The 15,950-nt window shown below is 43.9% G+C and overlaps 1 protein-coding gene across 2 annotated transcripts in view; it reads left to right on the forward strand.

Moving 5' to 3' along the window:
- The first annotated feature begins 13,014 nt into the window (after nt 1-13,014).
- The window catches only part of mbtps1 (membrane-bound transcription factor peptidase, site 1), a 120,185-nt gene continuing 117,249 nt past the window's right edge, over nt 13,015-15,950 (forward strand). For both annotated transcript variants that reach the window (XM_072547796.1, XM_072547797.1), the window contains exon 1: nt 13,015-13,170. The gene's annotated coding sequence lies outside the window, so the exon portion shown is untranslated. The remainder of the gene's footprint in view (nt 13,171-15,950) is intronic.

Consider the following 15,950-nt stretch of genomic DNA (forward strand, 5'->3'; position numbering starts at 1 on the left):
TTATCGGCTTTGTGTTAGCCAGCCAATCTTCTATCTGTGATAATATGCCACCCCATATGCCTTGACATTTCATTTTCCATCATAAACTTCGAATTAAAGTGATGCTTTTTTGTCAGCTTCTATCAGTTTCAAAAATAAATATTTTGATCAGCTTTCTTGTCGCCAAACCTGATTAATTCACTTTACTCCAGGTTACAGAATGAAGGTAAATCTTCTGTTGCTGTCACTGTAGTTGTGATGTCAGCACAGACATAGAAAAAACAATTGGAGATTTAATTTTCAGTTGAGTGCCATAAATTACAAACCACAGAAACCAAAATGAACCACAAAGTTATTTACATGATTATTTAGTCATGTCCTGCTCTTTCACTTTAGGATGACACAGGTTGTCACTCTTAAGTAACATTGAGCCAGACTTTGCTGTCAAGATGATGGTGGAATAAATAGCATGCACTTTGGTGATGTGTACTGAAAATTTGGTGAGGACAGTTGGAAAATGTTCCTCTCTATGGCTAACTTAGCTCTCTGCCTCAATGGATGGCTTGAAGATGTTGTACTTCCACAGCTGAATTCAGTTATCTCACTGTCCTGATGCCTTAAATGCTGGTAAATACAGTCTGGTTCAAGTATGCAATGCCTTTGGTTTATTTGGATAGAGATAAATACCAATTTTTATTTGTTTCCTTAAAATGCTACTGTACAGAACTGAACTGCATTTGTGACTACGTGATATATGAATAGAATACATTTTGAAATTAAAAAGCTGATATTGATTAAACACATCACAGGAAGTTAAGTCTTATTATTTCGGTGTAAATATGTTTAATTGTTTAAAATGTTTAATTACAGTCCATCAATCTATTTGGCACTGAAAGTTAACTATTATAAGTATGGAAAAATGTGGTGCTGTGTCTTTCCAGCACCACATTTTTTAACTTTGGTACTCCAGCATCTGCAGTCCTCACTTTCTCTTATTATAAGTATGGAGTCTTGTTCTTTCAGGTTCTAATTGCAGTTGGAGAGTTTAGGAAAGCACATTTTAAATTTGAATGTTGACTTTTGTTTTTTCCTTCTATTCCTTTTTTATCGTTTATCTCTTAATCTAACATTTCTTTGTTACTCTTTCTATAAATGATTTTGCATTTAATTCACCCACTCTAGCATGCTTTTTTTGCATCATTATACTGCTTATTTTTCAGTCTTATTGACTAATAGTGATACTTAGACCCCACTTTGTTTCTCTTGTTGCATCATTATCAGATTGCATTTTCAGCACCTTGTTAAAAAGAAATGAGTTAAGGTCATATTCAGGCCAGTCTTGATCTATTGTAGGCTCGATGGGCTAAATAGTCTTAATTTCTTTCAGTTTCTAATGGTTTTGTGATGAACCAAAATGTGCAAGAGCAAACCTAACACGCATGGATAGATCTCAAGATATAGGCTAACATTCAATTTTTCACCAACAACACTAACTCCATGAATGAACTGTGCTGCTATTTCTTTCTGGTAAAAGCACTGATTAATGCTCAGTTAAAATGAATTACGAGGCAATGTTGCCATAATCCCAGAGTGCCATTCTCTTATTGGAGAGAGGGAGAGACACAACTAGTGGTGGTTTAACCAGAAGGTTACCACACTCAGCTGTGAAGGAGAATCCTTCATGTTAGCGTCAACTGGTGTGAGAATTGAACCCACAGAGTTGGCATTACTCAGCATTGCAAATCAGTTGTCCAGTCAACTGAGCTTACCAATCCCCTGAAGTAATGTCCCTGGTTCCCCACCCACATGTTTGACTGGATTTACAGATGCCCTTTTATTTGGGCAGAGAGTCAGTCCCTGACTCCAACAACAGGTAAGTCAATGCTGAACACAAAAATGGTAGAGTATTTCAGGTAGCCATGGATATAATCAAAGGCATGAGTATGGAATTAGATCAATCAATATTTTGTCAAATGACAACATATACTCAAGTGGCTGGATGGCTTATTCCTACTCCAGTGCTCCATATGATTCCATGATCACTATTGATATTATGCAATTGACAGTGCAACTGTAGTTTTCATTTTGGTTAGTCTTGGAAGTCAGAATGTTAGGGCTTAGATAGGATCTTTAGGCTATGGTAATGCAGTTAGGATATTATGAGTCAGACCAACAAATCCTTAGAGTTAATGGAGAACATAATACTGTCCACATTTCAAACCTGAAATAAAAACATAATGTGGATAACACTTGGTGATTTTAGCAGCATAGGTGAAGAGAGTAGAATTAATGTTTCATGTCCTCAGCTCTTACCAGTACTAATCAAACCTTAACTATTTTGACACTGATAAATGATTTGGATAAATAAGAGGTATAGTTCATAGGTTTGCAGATGACACCAAAATTGGAGGTGTAGTCGACAGCGAAGAAGGTTATCTCAGATTACAACAGGATCTGGACCAGATAGGCCAATGGGCTGAGAAGTGGCAGATGGAGTTTAATTCAGATAAATGCAAGGTTCTGCATTTTGGGAAAGCAAATCTTAGCAGCACTTATACACTTAATGGTAAGGTCCTAGGGAGTGTTGCTGAACAAAGAGACCTTGGAGTGCAGGTTCATAGCTCCTTGAAAGTGGAGTCGCAGGTATATAGGATAGTGAAGAAGGCGTTTGGTATGCTTTCCTTTATTGGTCAGAGTATTGAGTACAGGGGTTGGGAGGTCATATTGCGGCTGTACAGGATATTGGTTAGGCCACTGTTGGAATATTGCGTGCAATTCTGGTCTCCTTCCTATCGAAAGATGTTGTGAAATTTGAAAGGGTTGAAAAAAAAGATTTACAAGGATGTTGCCAGGGTTGGAGGATTTGAGCTGAACAGGCTGGGGCTGTTTTCCCTGGATGGTCAGAAGCTGAGGGGTGAGCTTATAATGGTTTACAAAATTATGAGGGGCATGGATAAGGTAAATAAGCAAAGTCTTTTCCCTGGGGTCGGGGAGTCCAGAACTAGAGGGCATAGCTTTAGGGTGAGAGAGGAAAGATATAAAAGAAACCTAAGATGCAACGTTTTCTCACAAGAGAGTGGTATGTGTATGGAATAAGCTGCCAGAGGAAATGGTGGAGGCTGATACAATTGCATCATTTAAGAGGCATTTGGATAGGTATATGATGTCGGACTTTGGCTCAATCTACCAACTCACTTTCTTCTATGTGTGAGCCAAGTCCTGCGTGTTCTTTAAATGAAGCAATAGGAGAAGATATTCGGTCTCCCACTTTTAGTTTATTTTAGCAGTAAGTGGATAAAGCATACAGAGCTCTGGGTCTAGACCTTTCTGTCCCTGACAAACTATATAGTGTGTCAGTTCAGAAAGTACCACACCTTTCTGTCCCTGACACAGTCTTTTTATATAATAAAAAACGTCATGCAATCACTGAGGTGGGATTATCTTCTGATTGGCTGTTGATCTGACTCCATTCTCTGCCTCCTTGCGTTCCCGGATGTCTGACCCCACGTGACCTTGTTTTGCCCGCGACACGGAGTACCACGTGACTTCCCCGCGCGCAAAACAGAGCACCACGTGACCTTGTTTTGCTCGCAAAACTGAGCATCACGTGACCTCCTTCTGTGCGCGCGCATAACGGAGCATCCCCAAAGGCTTCTGAATGCCGAGTATATTTACACTCGCATCGAGCCATGTATTTATAAGTAAGCCATATATTTACACATTTCCCTTTTGGTCTCATTAAAATGAGACCAACAAACCAGTTTTATACATCACATTCGCTCTCCGATGCATAGTCTTCCCTTCTTGCCAGAGCCATGGTTTCTGTCTCCATCTGGTAGGGCAGGGAGCCTTCCCTTCAATTGCTGTGATGATTACCCCCTGCAGTCTGACCGCATGGGATGTCCCCTCCACCACCCTGTGAGGTCCTGTCCACCTTGGCTCCGACCACCTCCGTATGATCACCTTCAGCAGGACCCAGTCCGTGGTAGGTGGCACCTGGCTCTGTCGGCCCCCCTTTTCCAATCCAACCTGTTTGGAGAAAGCTGACACCAAAGCTGTTAGTTGATCATAGTAAGGTTTGTACCTTAGAGAGGCTTCTCCTCCCTCTAACATCTGTATTCCAGCTCCTGGTCCCGGGAACTGCTGCCCTGTTGTAAGCTCGTATGGAGTTTACTGAACTTCTAATGGACAGTAAAGCTAAGGGTAGGGCCTCCACCCAACTTAACTTTGTTTGGACACAGACTTTTCCTATTTTTCCTTTTATGGACTGATTCATTCTTTACACTTTTCCCTGTGACTGAGGATGATACACTGTTCCAAACACATGTTTCAGTCCTAAAGCTGCTTCAACTTCTTGCAGGCCTTTGTTCTTGAAATGTGTGCCATTATCTGACCTAACTCTCTTTGGAAACCCATGCATTGGAATGTATTGGTTTATCAAAAATTTGATCACTGTCTTTGCGTCTTCCTTTTTCGCAGGTATAGCTTCTGGCCAACCAGTGTATGCATCCACAGCTACCAAAAGGTACCGGTATCCATTTACTCTCTCTATCATGTCAGTGTAATCGATCACTATTTCCTGACCTGGCATTCTTGGGAGAGGGAATTTTCCCTCGTGTGGTTTCACTGTTGGTCTCACATTGTATTCTGTACACGTTCTACATTCCCTGATATAATTTTCAATCATTGCTGGCAAGAACGGATGCCACCAATGTGTCAGACACCTCTGCATCTGTGTTTTTCCTCAATGTGTCAACCCATGAGCTTCCTGGAGCATGGAAGCTATCAAACCTGGGGGTAGGACTGGTCTACCGTCCGGTGATCTCCAAATCCCTTCTGACTCTGTGGCCCTTCTCTCTCTCTCCAAACTGTCAGTTCATGAGGAGAGACTTTCTGCTGCTCTTTGATTAACACATTTACATCACAGGCAGGCAGCAGGTCGTACACTGTTCTCTCTGTTTGCATCATTATATACTGTGGTGTATACCCTGCTGCTTTCTTTGCTGCTGAGTCGGCTTTCTGATTGCCCTTCGCTACTACTGTGTCTGCTTTATCATGTCCTCTACACTTGACCACCGCCACTTCTGCAGGTTTCATTAGGGCCTCTGCTAATCTTTTCACATCTTTTTCATGTTTAAGTGGGGTTTTCGCTGCTGTTAAGAATCCTGCTCTAATCCATTGACCTGTATGGCCCCTACCACATATGCAGAGTCGGTGTAGATATTTACTCTTTTTCCCTCTGACCATTCTAACGCAGCAATCATTGCCTGTAGTTCAGCCAACTGGGCTGATTCTTTGCCTGTCACTTTTCCTGTCAACACTTCCTCAAATCCCTCACTTGTCTGTCGCACCACTGCATAGGCTGCTTTTAGTCCTTCAGTTGGATGTCTGTAACAACAACCATCTGTGAACAGAACTTCTTCTGGGTCTACTAGTGGAATTGCCTGTAAGTCTGCCCTAACTTTGATATCTCTCTGTATCCTTTCCTCACACATGTGTGGCTCCCCTTCTCCCATGTTGTCAGCCATGTTAATTCCTTCGTGTATAAACGTTATATGTGGTGCATTCAGGACTTTCTCTAACCTGGTTTGCCGCAGTGACGTCATTGTAAAGGCTGTTGAGTTCCCATAGGCCACTATACTATGTGTCATCAGTACAGTTAGTGTATGACCCATGACTATATGTGTTACCTTTTGGAGAATGTTTGCTAGCCTGCTGCATGTCTTGTACATGGCGGGTGTTTGTCCTCTATTGGATCAAGGGAAACACTTACATACATCAGCACCTGCCTGCCTCCCCCTTTTTTCTGAAAAAGAACACCATTTATTGTGTGTAATTTTTTAGAAATATCGAGGAAAAATGGCTCTTTGTAATCCAGGACCGCTAAATCAGCAGCCCGCGTTAGGACCTGTTTAAGAGATATGAAACTTTCGTCTGCCTCCGTGGTCCACTGCAAATGGGCCGACAAATTTCTCATGCCTTGTTCTTTTACCATGGCCCTGAGAGGGAAAGTGAGCTGCCCATACGATGCAACGAATTGTCTGCTGTATCCTGCCAACCCAAGAAATGAGAGCATGTCTTTTACAGTGATCGGTTTGGTATGATGCAGAGTGGAGGATCTATGGGACGGAGAGAGACCTGTTCCCTTAGCGGAAATCACTCTACCCAAAAAAGACACCGTCTGTCTGCAGCATTGTAATTTAGCCCGTGAGACTTTGAAACCGACCTCATACAGGCGAAGCAGCAACGTCTTTGTGGCTGCCAGACAAGAAACATGGTCGGGTGCCGCCAAAAGAATGTCATCCACATACTGGATCAATATCACCCCCTTTGGGAGTGTCAGGTCCTTCAGCTGCTGTTTCAGTACCTGATTAAACACCCCCGGCGACAAAATGAACCCTTGAGGGACCCTTGAATAACAAAGTTGTTGGCCTTTATAGGTGAACGGAAAAATGTCCCTCAAATGGTCAGCTAAGGGCAAACAGAAGAACGCATTGGCCAGATCAATGCATGAGAACCACTTATGGTCAGGGGTCAGCACAGACATTGCAGTGTAGGGGTTTGGAACTGGAACTGTTGGAGTAGAAACTACGCTATTGATCCATCTAAGATCATGCGCCATCCTATATGTACCTGTATTCTGCTTCTCTACAGGTAAGATAGGAGTGTTCCAGGCTGACTGGGAGGGTTCGAGCACCCCTGCTGCTAACAATCCTTCAATTGTGTTGGCAATGCCGGCTTCAGCCTCTGGTTTGTGTGAATATTGTCTCTGCCAAATTAAATCGAATGTGATTGGTGTGACGTGTTTGCAGTGACCAAAGTCCGTTGAACCTGCTGACTACAAGGTATCTGGTAGAGTGTCAAGCATCGCTGCAGCCTGTGGATGGTCTGTTTTCTCCCTGCCATGAAACCTTTCAATCTGCCTATGTTCCAGCAGTACCTTGTCAGTTGTCCTATACATAATTCTGTAGGCTTCCTCTAATGGTGAATATTGTAAACCGGGTAGCTGAGTCCAAACCCAATCACTTAGCACCATCAAACGTTTGGACATAGGTCCCAGATCCTTGGTCTGATATTTAGCATGCATGGCCAATGTGAGATGAGGTATAGCTTCTTCAGACATCTCATACCATTCCAACTGTTCTGCAGTCAGTTCAAAAACATCCGCCACACCTTCTTTCCCTATCAGAATATAACTAGAGGAAATATCCCATTGAGTCCCTTCTAAGTGCTGATAGAATGCATGCTGATAGATGTCATTATCATCTCTATTATAATACAGGTAACATGAATGGGATCTGCAGGAGGAGCATAGGGATGCAGCTTTTGAACCCAGGGTCGCCATTGGCTGTATAAAGACTGTATACCATTGTTCTGCCTGTTTTCTGGTTCGAGGAGTCCCCAGTATATATCTGCCCACTGCCCTTCTGCCATTGGTGATGTGTCCGGTGATAGCATCATTTGGGATCCAGAGTGAACCATTGTCATAGAACAGTTGACAGAATAGCCATTTGGAAAGGTCACGACCAGCCCGTCTGGTCCGCACAGAACTGAGACCCCACATCTCACCAGCAAATCACGGTTCATCAGATTCACAGGGCATGCAGGTGATGAAATATACCGGTGATGACAGGTCTGTCCGGCCACTGATGTGATCAGTGGCGACGTCAAAGGCAGATTTTCTGGTTTACCCGAGAACCCTACTTACTGGACGCTGGAGGATGACATATTTGACCAAGGTATATCACAGGTGATGGTAGAAAATCTTGCACCCGTGTCAACCAAAAAAGACAGATTCTTGTCCATTATCCTCATTAGCATATAAGGGTCTGCCAACCCCACATGCCCCTGGATTCTCAGGCCCCGTCAATATTCATACCCCTGCCCTTCCGGCATAGTCTGGGGGTACTGTCCTTGCACCGGGCCTGCAGCTGCATTTGGGGCTTGGTCAGGCTGAGCAGCCTGTTGAAAAGGAGGCTGACTTGAGCGGACATACTGTCCTCAGATCAATCCCTGGCCTCCCTTCTAGCCTCATCGAGCTGTAACTTCAGCAACTGCACTTGAGCTGACTCGTTGCTCTGTTTATCTTCATCCTGTTTTGTCTTGTAATGCTTCATGTGGTGCGTCAAGTGTTTCTCCCACTGTTCTGTAGAACAACCTGGGATATCAGGATTACTCTCCATTGCCTCTTTTACTTCCTTTGGCATCCCTGCCATAACGGCATTCCGAAATAACGTGGTCTGTAGCTGACCCGACCCTGGATGGCTCCCCGCAGTATCTGTCCACGTGCCCTTACACCTAGCCAAAAAGGCAGGCATATCCTCACCCTCCTTCATTGTGAAGGTGAGTGAGTGCATCGTTCCCGGTGGAATCGGGAATCTCTCCCTCATTGCCCTTCCCACACAGGTGGCATGCTGCACAAACGGTTCCGAATCAGGTAGTAAGGTGGTCCCCGCAGACGCTTCAATCTGCTATATTTCCCACATATTCAATTGCTTGCCCAACAATGCTCTCCAATCGCCCATAGCTAGCTTGTGCCCTAGTGTATATTGGCAAAATTTAATCATCCAAGGCCCACCTCCCTCCATGGGTGGGGGCATTTTATCCAGGATGCAGTTCATGTCAGTAAATGTGAAGGGCTGATAAACATCCCCCAAATAAAAGCCTCTGTAAATTACTGGCATTTGGTGGTGCTGATACTGTATGGGTTGTCGTAATGTGTCTCTGTGACGCAGGTTGTAACCTGGTTCAGATAGGGGCTTCATTGGAGGGCCATGTTCGGCATGCATTGTGAGTGAGCCTTTCAAAGTGACGGGGTAGGTGTGTGGGTCATCCTCTGTCAGGGATTCTTCGTCCTCAATATCTGTACTATTTTTAGACTCCCCCCCCCCCATCCAATTTGTCTCTATCTCATTCTTCCCTCAAATCTCTCCTTCTCCTCTCTGAGAACCCGTCATCTAGTAACTGACCTGAGCTATGTAATCTTCCCCTCCTTTCGCTCTCAACACTATACGGTGTTGAGTGAGCATCTGGCTCTTCCAATAATGAATGTCTCCCTTGTTTCGGCTGTTCATTGTTTCTGCTGTGCGTCATTATCACCCTGCTTGCCTCCTCCGCTTCTTTAACTCTCTGTTCAGCTTCTAGTGTTAGTTTTTCTACCTTTCTGATGCTTTCTTCTACTGCTTCCGTCAGTCTCTCTTTTACTGCTTCGTACTCTCTTGTTCCTACTTCTTGCACATCTAACACCCCTTCTTGAACATACATAAGTGGCATTTGTGTTACAGGATATGGGGGCGGTGATTGTACCCCAGGCGATTTAGAATATAATGGCGCGGATGGTCCTGCCTTTTCTGTCTCCTTCGCCAGTTTTGTCTTAGAGGTACCACCCACCCTCTTTTGTAATGTTTCTACCGCCATACAGGCTAACGTCATGTTGTGCAGATAAATCCTCCTCTCTTCTTTCTCCTCGCCTTCTTTTGTCCACTTTCTTCTAACTAATATTGACCCTTTCTTTCCCTTCATGTGCTCTTGAACTTCTAATTTAGCTTGCTCTTCTGCTTTTCTGAAAAACGGTGACAATTTCTCCCTCTCCTCATCTTTAGGGACTTTGCCCTGTTGTTGTAATTCTTCCCAAATCTTATCATATTTTTCCATCATTGTTTTTTGTTTGTCCTTTGCAAGCCCCCTAACTTACCGACTTCTAGCTTCGCCCCACTGCTGTTTTACGGGCAACATTAAGTCGAAAGAACATCCTCCGTATTCCTCACACTCTTTATCAAATTCCCCTTCCATTTTATGTACTTTTGTTTTAATCCTCCCGTCTCGCATTCAATTGGTTTGGATATAATATAACCGAGCAACTCACCCAATCAGAGACAAATCCGGTGGCCAGTCAGTTTGTATGGAGTACACCCGAGCAACTGACCCTTTCAGCGAGATTTAACAGCAGTGCCGTTGTCACCCTTAGGTTTCCACTGCCAACTGTCTCTCGCTGAGACACCACCATCCCTTGTCTTCAAGACACCACTGGCTTTTCTGCCACCCTCCGTACATTCCCCAATATAAGTTTTAAAACATACAACACATCAATCATACACCACAATTTGTGAGCGTTGCTTTTAGAACATAGAGCTTAGAACAATACAGCACAGAACAGGCCCTTCGGCCCACAATGTTGTGCCGAACTTCTATCCTAGATTAAGCACCCATCCATGTACCTATCCAAATGCTGCTTAAAGGTCGCCAATGAATCTGACTCTACCACTCCCACGGGCAGCGCATTCCATGCCCCCACCACTCTCTGGGTAAAGAACCCACCCCTGACATCTCCCCTATACCTTCCACCCTTCACCTTAAATTTATGTCCCCTTGTAACACTCTGTTGTACCCGGGGAAAAAGTTTCTGACTGTCTACTCTATCTATTCCTCTGATCATCTTATAAACCTCTATCAAGTCACCCCTCATCCTTCGCCATTCCAACGAGAAAAGGCCGAGAACTCTCAACCTATCCTCGTACGACCTATTCTCCATTCCAGGCAACATCCTGGTAAATCTTCTCTGCACCCTCTCCAAAGCTTCCACATCTTTCCTAAAGTGAGGCGACCAGAACTGCACACAGTACTCCAACTGTGGTCTAACCAAAGTCCTGTACAGCTGCAACATCACTTCACGACTCTTGAATTCAATCCCTCTGCTAATGAACGATAATACACCATAGGCCTTCTTACAAACTCTATCCACCTGAGTGGCAACTTTCAAAGATCTATGTACATAGACCCCAAGATCCCTCTGTTCCTCCACCTGACTAAGAACCCTACCATTAACCCTGTATTCCGCATTCTTATTTGTTCTTCCAAAATGGACAACCTCACACTTGACAGGGTTGAACTCCATCTGCCACTCCTCAGCCCAGCTCTGCATCATATCTAAGTCCCTTTGCAAACGACAAATGCCCTCCTCACTGTCCACAACTCCACCTATCTTCGTATCATCTGCAAATTTACTGACCCACCCTTCGACTCCCTCATCCAAGTCATTAATAAAAATTACAAACAGCAGAGGACCCAGAACTGATCCCTGCGGAACTCCACTTGTAACTGGGCTCCAGGCTGAATATTTACCATCTACCACCACTCTCTGACTTCGACCGGTTAGCCAGTTTTCTATCCAATTGGCCAAATTTCCCTCTATCCCATGCCTCCTGACTTTCTGCATAAGCCTACCATGGGGAACCTCATCAAATGCCTTACTAAAATCCATGTACACTATATCCACTGCTCTACCCTCATCCACATGCTTGGTCACCTCCTCGAAGAATTCAATAAGACTTGTAAGGCAAGACCTACCCTTCACAAATCCGTGCTGGCTGTCCCTAATCAAGCAGTGTCTTATAGCCCACGTGACTCTGTACAGTCATGTGGGCTATAAGCTGGATAATGGTAATTAAATAGGTGATTAATTACTATAATCTTTTTGGTGACAAATTGGAACTTTGGGAATATTTTCTAGTTTGAAAATGTCACTTGTTGAAGTTATTTTCAAGGGGTCAGTTTATATTGGAGCAAGTCCTTTAGATGTGCACTAAGAGATTTTATGAGATCCTGCTCAATGGACTTTAAACCTCCTCACACTTACGTACCTTGTTGCTTTTATGGGGACTCTAACCCCAAGGGACTTTAAACCTGTATGTACTATATCAATACTTTATTCACTTACTATTACTAGGACACTTGCTGTATAATGACAACAATCAATTTAGTATTTCCAATTGCAGAACTTTGATATAAACAGGCCTCTGCTCACCTTTCTTTATGCGGCGCCGCTTGTTGTTGTCATCAGACGTCAGCTATCCATTGTTTCTATTTTTCACTCTTTTCCGTCACTTCTCCGTCTTCATCACGTCGGGGTCACCAAATTGTTGGACTTTGGCTCAGTCTACCAACTTACTTTCTTCTATGTGTGAGCCAAGTCCTGCGTGTTCTTTAAATGAAGCAATAGGAGAAGATATTCGGTCTCCCACTTTTAGTTTATTTTAGCAGTAAGTGGATAAAGCATACAGAGCTCTGGGTCTAGACCTTTCTGTCCCTGACAAACTATATAGTTTGTCAGTTCAGAAAGTACCACACCTTTCTGTCCCTGACACAGTCTTTTTATATAATAAAAAACATCATGCAATCACTGAGGTGGGATTATCTTCTGATTGGCTGTTGATCTGACTCCAATTCTCCGCCTCCTTGCGTTCCCGGATGCCCGACCCCACGTGACCTTGTTTTGCATGCGACACGGAGCACCACGTGACTTCCCCGCGCGCGGAACAGAGCACCACGTGACCTTGTTTTGCCCGTGAAACGGAGCACCACGTGACCTTGTTTTGCCCGTGAAATGGAGCACCATGTGACCTCCTGCTGTGCGAGCGCATAACGGAGCATCCCCAAAGGCTTCTGAATGCTGAGTATATTTACACTCGCAGCCAGCCGTATATTTATAAGTAAGCCATATATTTACAATGAATAGGAAGGTTTGGAGGGATATGGTTTGGGTGCTGGCAGGTGGGACTATACTGGGTTGGGATATCTGGTCTGCATGGACGGGTTGGACTGAAGGGTCTGTTTCCATGCTGTACATCTCTATGACTCTATGACGCTGCCAGATCTGTTGAGCATTTCCAACATTTTCGATTTTCATCCCAGAATGAAAGGTTTGAAGTCGTGCAGATAGGGGGAATATTTGTGCATTCCGATTGTGTAATATCCGAGCTGACGTCCTTGTGGGTGCTCCGGCGAGAAATCATTTAAACCAAATGCTCATGTTTCATCCAGGAGCAACGCTGCAGGAGGTCGGCTAGTGTTGGGTTCCACACACTGCCATAGCGCCCCCTGCGACAGCAACGGGAACGACTCACCCCCGCGGTGCTCCGCCCCCCTCCGGCCTTCGTACCCGGACGGTCTGACGGTCACCCGGCGTTGATTGGTCGCCGCCGCTGTCAATCGGGCTTTGCCGTGGCCGCGGTTGGTCTTCTCGGCTGTCAGTCGGTCAGGCCGGCCGGAGGACCCCGCCCACCCACTCAGGTTTGGGAAAAGGGGGAAGCTGCGGGGGCGGTCTTCAACCCGGAGGCTGTCTCTGCGCACGGCGGCGGCGAGGCGAAGCCGGGCCGGGCTAGGCCAGCAGCTGGACGTCAACTCGGAGAGCGGGTGGGTAACATCGTGTCGAACCCCAGTTTGTGAACGGCGGTCGGGCAGGAATGGAGCGGGCCGGGGGCCGGGGGCCGGGGGCCGGGGGCCGGGGGCCGGGGGCCGGGGGTAAAGGAGGGCCTGACTCCCGGCCTCGAGTGAAAGGACTGCAGGCCCCAGAGCCAGCTCCGGCGGAGCCGGGGGCTTGCGCTGAGAAGCTCAGCGTGTCTCCATGCAGCCGCTGTAAGAGCCCGTGTCCTGGAGTCCCTGACAGTGGCTGAAAGGGAAAGGATCCCTCACTGGGAAGTCTGACCAACTTCTTGTTTACTCACAGGGTCGACCTACTCAACACATTATCTTCACAGCTGCTCTTGTGATTTGTTACGGTACTTCCTGTACTGTCACCTCGTGTGTTTTTATAAACAAATTGATTTGTTGTCCCAATCTTGTAGAACGTGCATTTGTTTTGTTGTTATGGAAAAAGTGGAGGGGATCACAATATTTCACTTTTTTTTGGGGTGTTACTTTTGCTCTGTACCAGAGCCGTGGAAGTCCCCAGTGGTCCTCTGGGATTATGGTGACTTTGACAGCGCAGAAAAAGCCCTTTGGGCCGTTGAGACTACCACCTAACTATTCTATTCCACTTGCCATGTGTGCCTTAGCATTGCAAGTGTACCTAAGTACTACAAAAATGTTATGAGATTTCAGCCTCTTACCCAGTCTTACCCCTTTCAGGTGGTGAGTTTGAGATTCCCACCACCTTCATCACGCCCCTGGTGAACCTCCTGTCTCTTACCTTAAATCTACAGTAATTCCTCAGTATCCATGAGGGTTCAGTTATTGAGAATAACTATAAATGATTCAATTTGTGAGTATGTAGCTCACGAGTTTTAAAAAAAAGTATGTTAAAAATTGTGGATATGTAAGTTTTGCCTGAAGATGTTGAATTTTGTTGATTTTTTTTGGTGCGAATTCATGATTTTGTGGATACCAAGGATTTACTATATGCCCCGGTCAGTGATCCTTCCAACAGTGATCCTTCTCATTGACCCTATCTGTATCCCTCTTAATTTTTTACATCTCAATCTCCTCTTCTCCTTCCATGTTCTCTGTACAAAGGAAACCAACCCCTGTCTACAAGTTGTGGAGGCTAGATTACTGAAGGCATTTAAAGGTGAAATGGATTTTTGAAACAATAAAGAACTGAGGAATGAGGATTGCAGTGTGTGCTTCTCATAGAGCTTTCAGTTTGTTTTTTTATTTTGATTGGGTTGATGTCTGTATTTACACCTGCATCAGATAATGTAAACTTGGATTGGTTGACCTGTCCTAAATTTCCAAGTGTACCTACAGTTGAAACTGTTAGATTGCGAATGCTTACCACAGCTGGGATTACAATGGCAGATGTTGATGCATTGCAATAAATATAGTTGTTTTTGATTTCAATTTTAGTTAAATTCTACAGCATAATTGCAGCTGTGGTATTGTGAAAAAATAATTGATTTCTGAAAGCCATTGTTCAATCTGAAATCTAGATATTATGGGGTGAATGAAAAGTTAAACTGTGTTGCATTTTAAGGAATTAAATTAAATTTTTGAACGTGTATCTAGAACAAAAAATCAACAAGATAGAGCCAACTGTGGCTGACAGAACGAGGGAAGTGAAATTATAGCATTGCTATTCAAGAAGAGAGAATAAACTACAGGGCAGTTAGCCTGATGGCAGTTTTTGGCAAGATACTGAAATCTATTAAGGAAATGCATAGAATCCCTATTGTGTAGACAGAGGCCATATTGCCCACTGAGTTTGCACTGACCCTCCGAAAAGCATTCCACCCATACCTGTAACCCCGCATTTACCACAGCTAATTCACCTTAAACATGTATTTAAAATCATATGATCAGACATAACCAATGGTTTTGTGAAAGGTAAATTGTTTTTGACAAATTTAATATTTTTTATAAGCTGTAGAATGTGGTGTATAAAAAGGGGAACTGTAGAGACCTTGTACTTGAATTTTAAAAAATATTTAATCTGATGAAACATTAAGATAAGGTCTAATAAAATTGGATGCTGTTATATTAGCATGGAAGAATGTTGGTTAATGGAAAGAAAGCACAGATTAGAGGTAAATGCAGCATTTTTAAATTGACAGGCTATGATAAGTGGAATTCTGCAAGGATCAGCACTAAGGCCTCACTTACTGAAAATTTTCTTTCCTGACTTCGATGAAGAGAGAGTAATGCATTCACATTTATGAAGGATGCAAGTTAGATGGGAGTTTAAGCTGAGAGGAGGACACCTAGTTACAGAGGGTACCCAATTTATAACATCTGACTTACTGACATGATCTCACACAGGTGTTTAACTTTAATAACTTGACATACAAAAATTTTCTTTACTTACATATGGTTCCTTTTACGTTGTCCTGCGTTGTGATCCAGCTCGTGTACAAATCAACTTGCAGACAGACTCTCGAACAGAACCCATTCAAAACTTGGGAACTGCCTATAAATCAGTTCAAGTGAATGGGTGACAAGGAGGACTATAATTTGAAAAGTGAGGGTTTATTTTCTTTGGTAGTAAGAATAGAAAGTCAGTATTTTTAAAAGCATGGAACTTACAAATGCTTATGTTTAGAGAGGCTTGAGTATATTCACATAAGGAATGCAGCAGGTTTATATACAAGCAGAGCAAACCGTTTGGAGGTAAATGGCAAGTTGGCCTTTATTGCAATGGAATTAGAGGATAAGAATAAAGAAATCTTATTGCAATTGTATAAGGATTTGGTGAGAGCACA

This window comes from Chiloscyllium punctatum, chromosome 26 (genome assembly GCF_047496795.1).
Source record: "Chiloscyllium punctatum isolate Juve2018m chromosome 26, sChiPun1.3, whole genome shotgun sequence".
Classification (NCBI taxonomy): domain Eukaryota; kingdom Metazoa; phylum Chordata; class Chondrichthyes; order Orectolobiformes; family Hemiscylliidae; genus Chiloscyllium; species Chiloscyllium punctatum.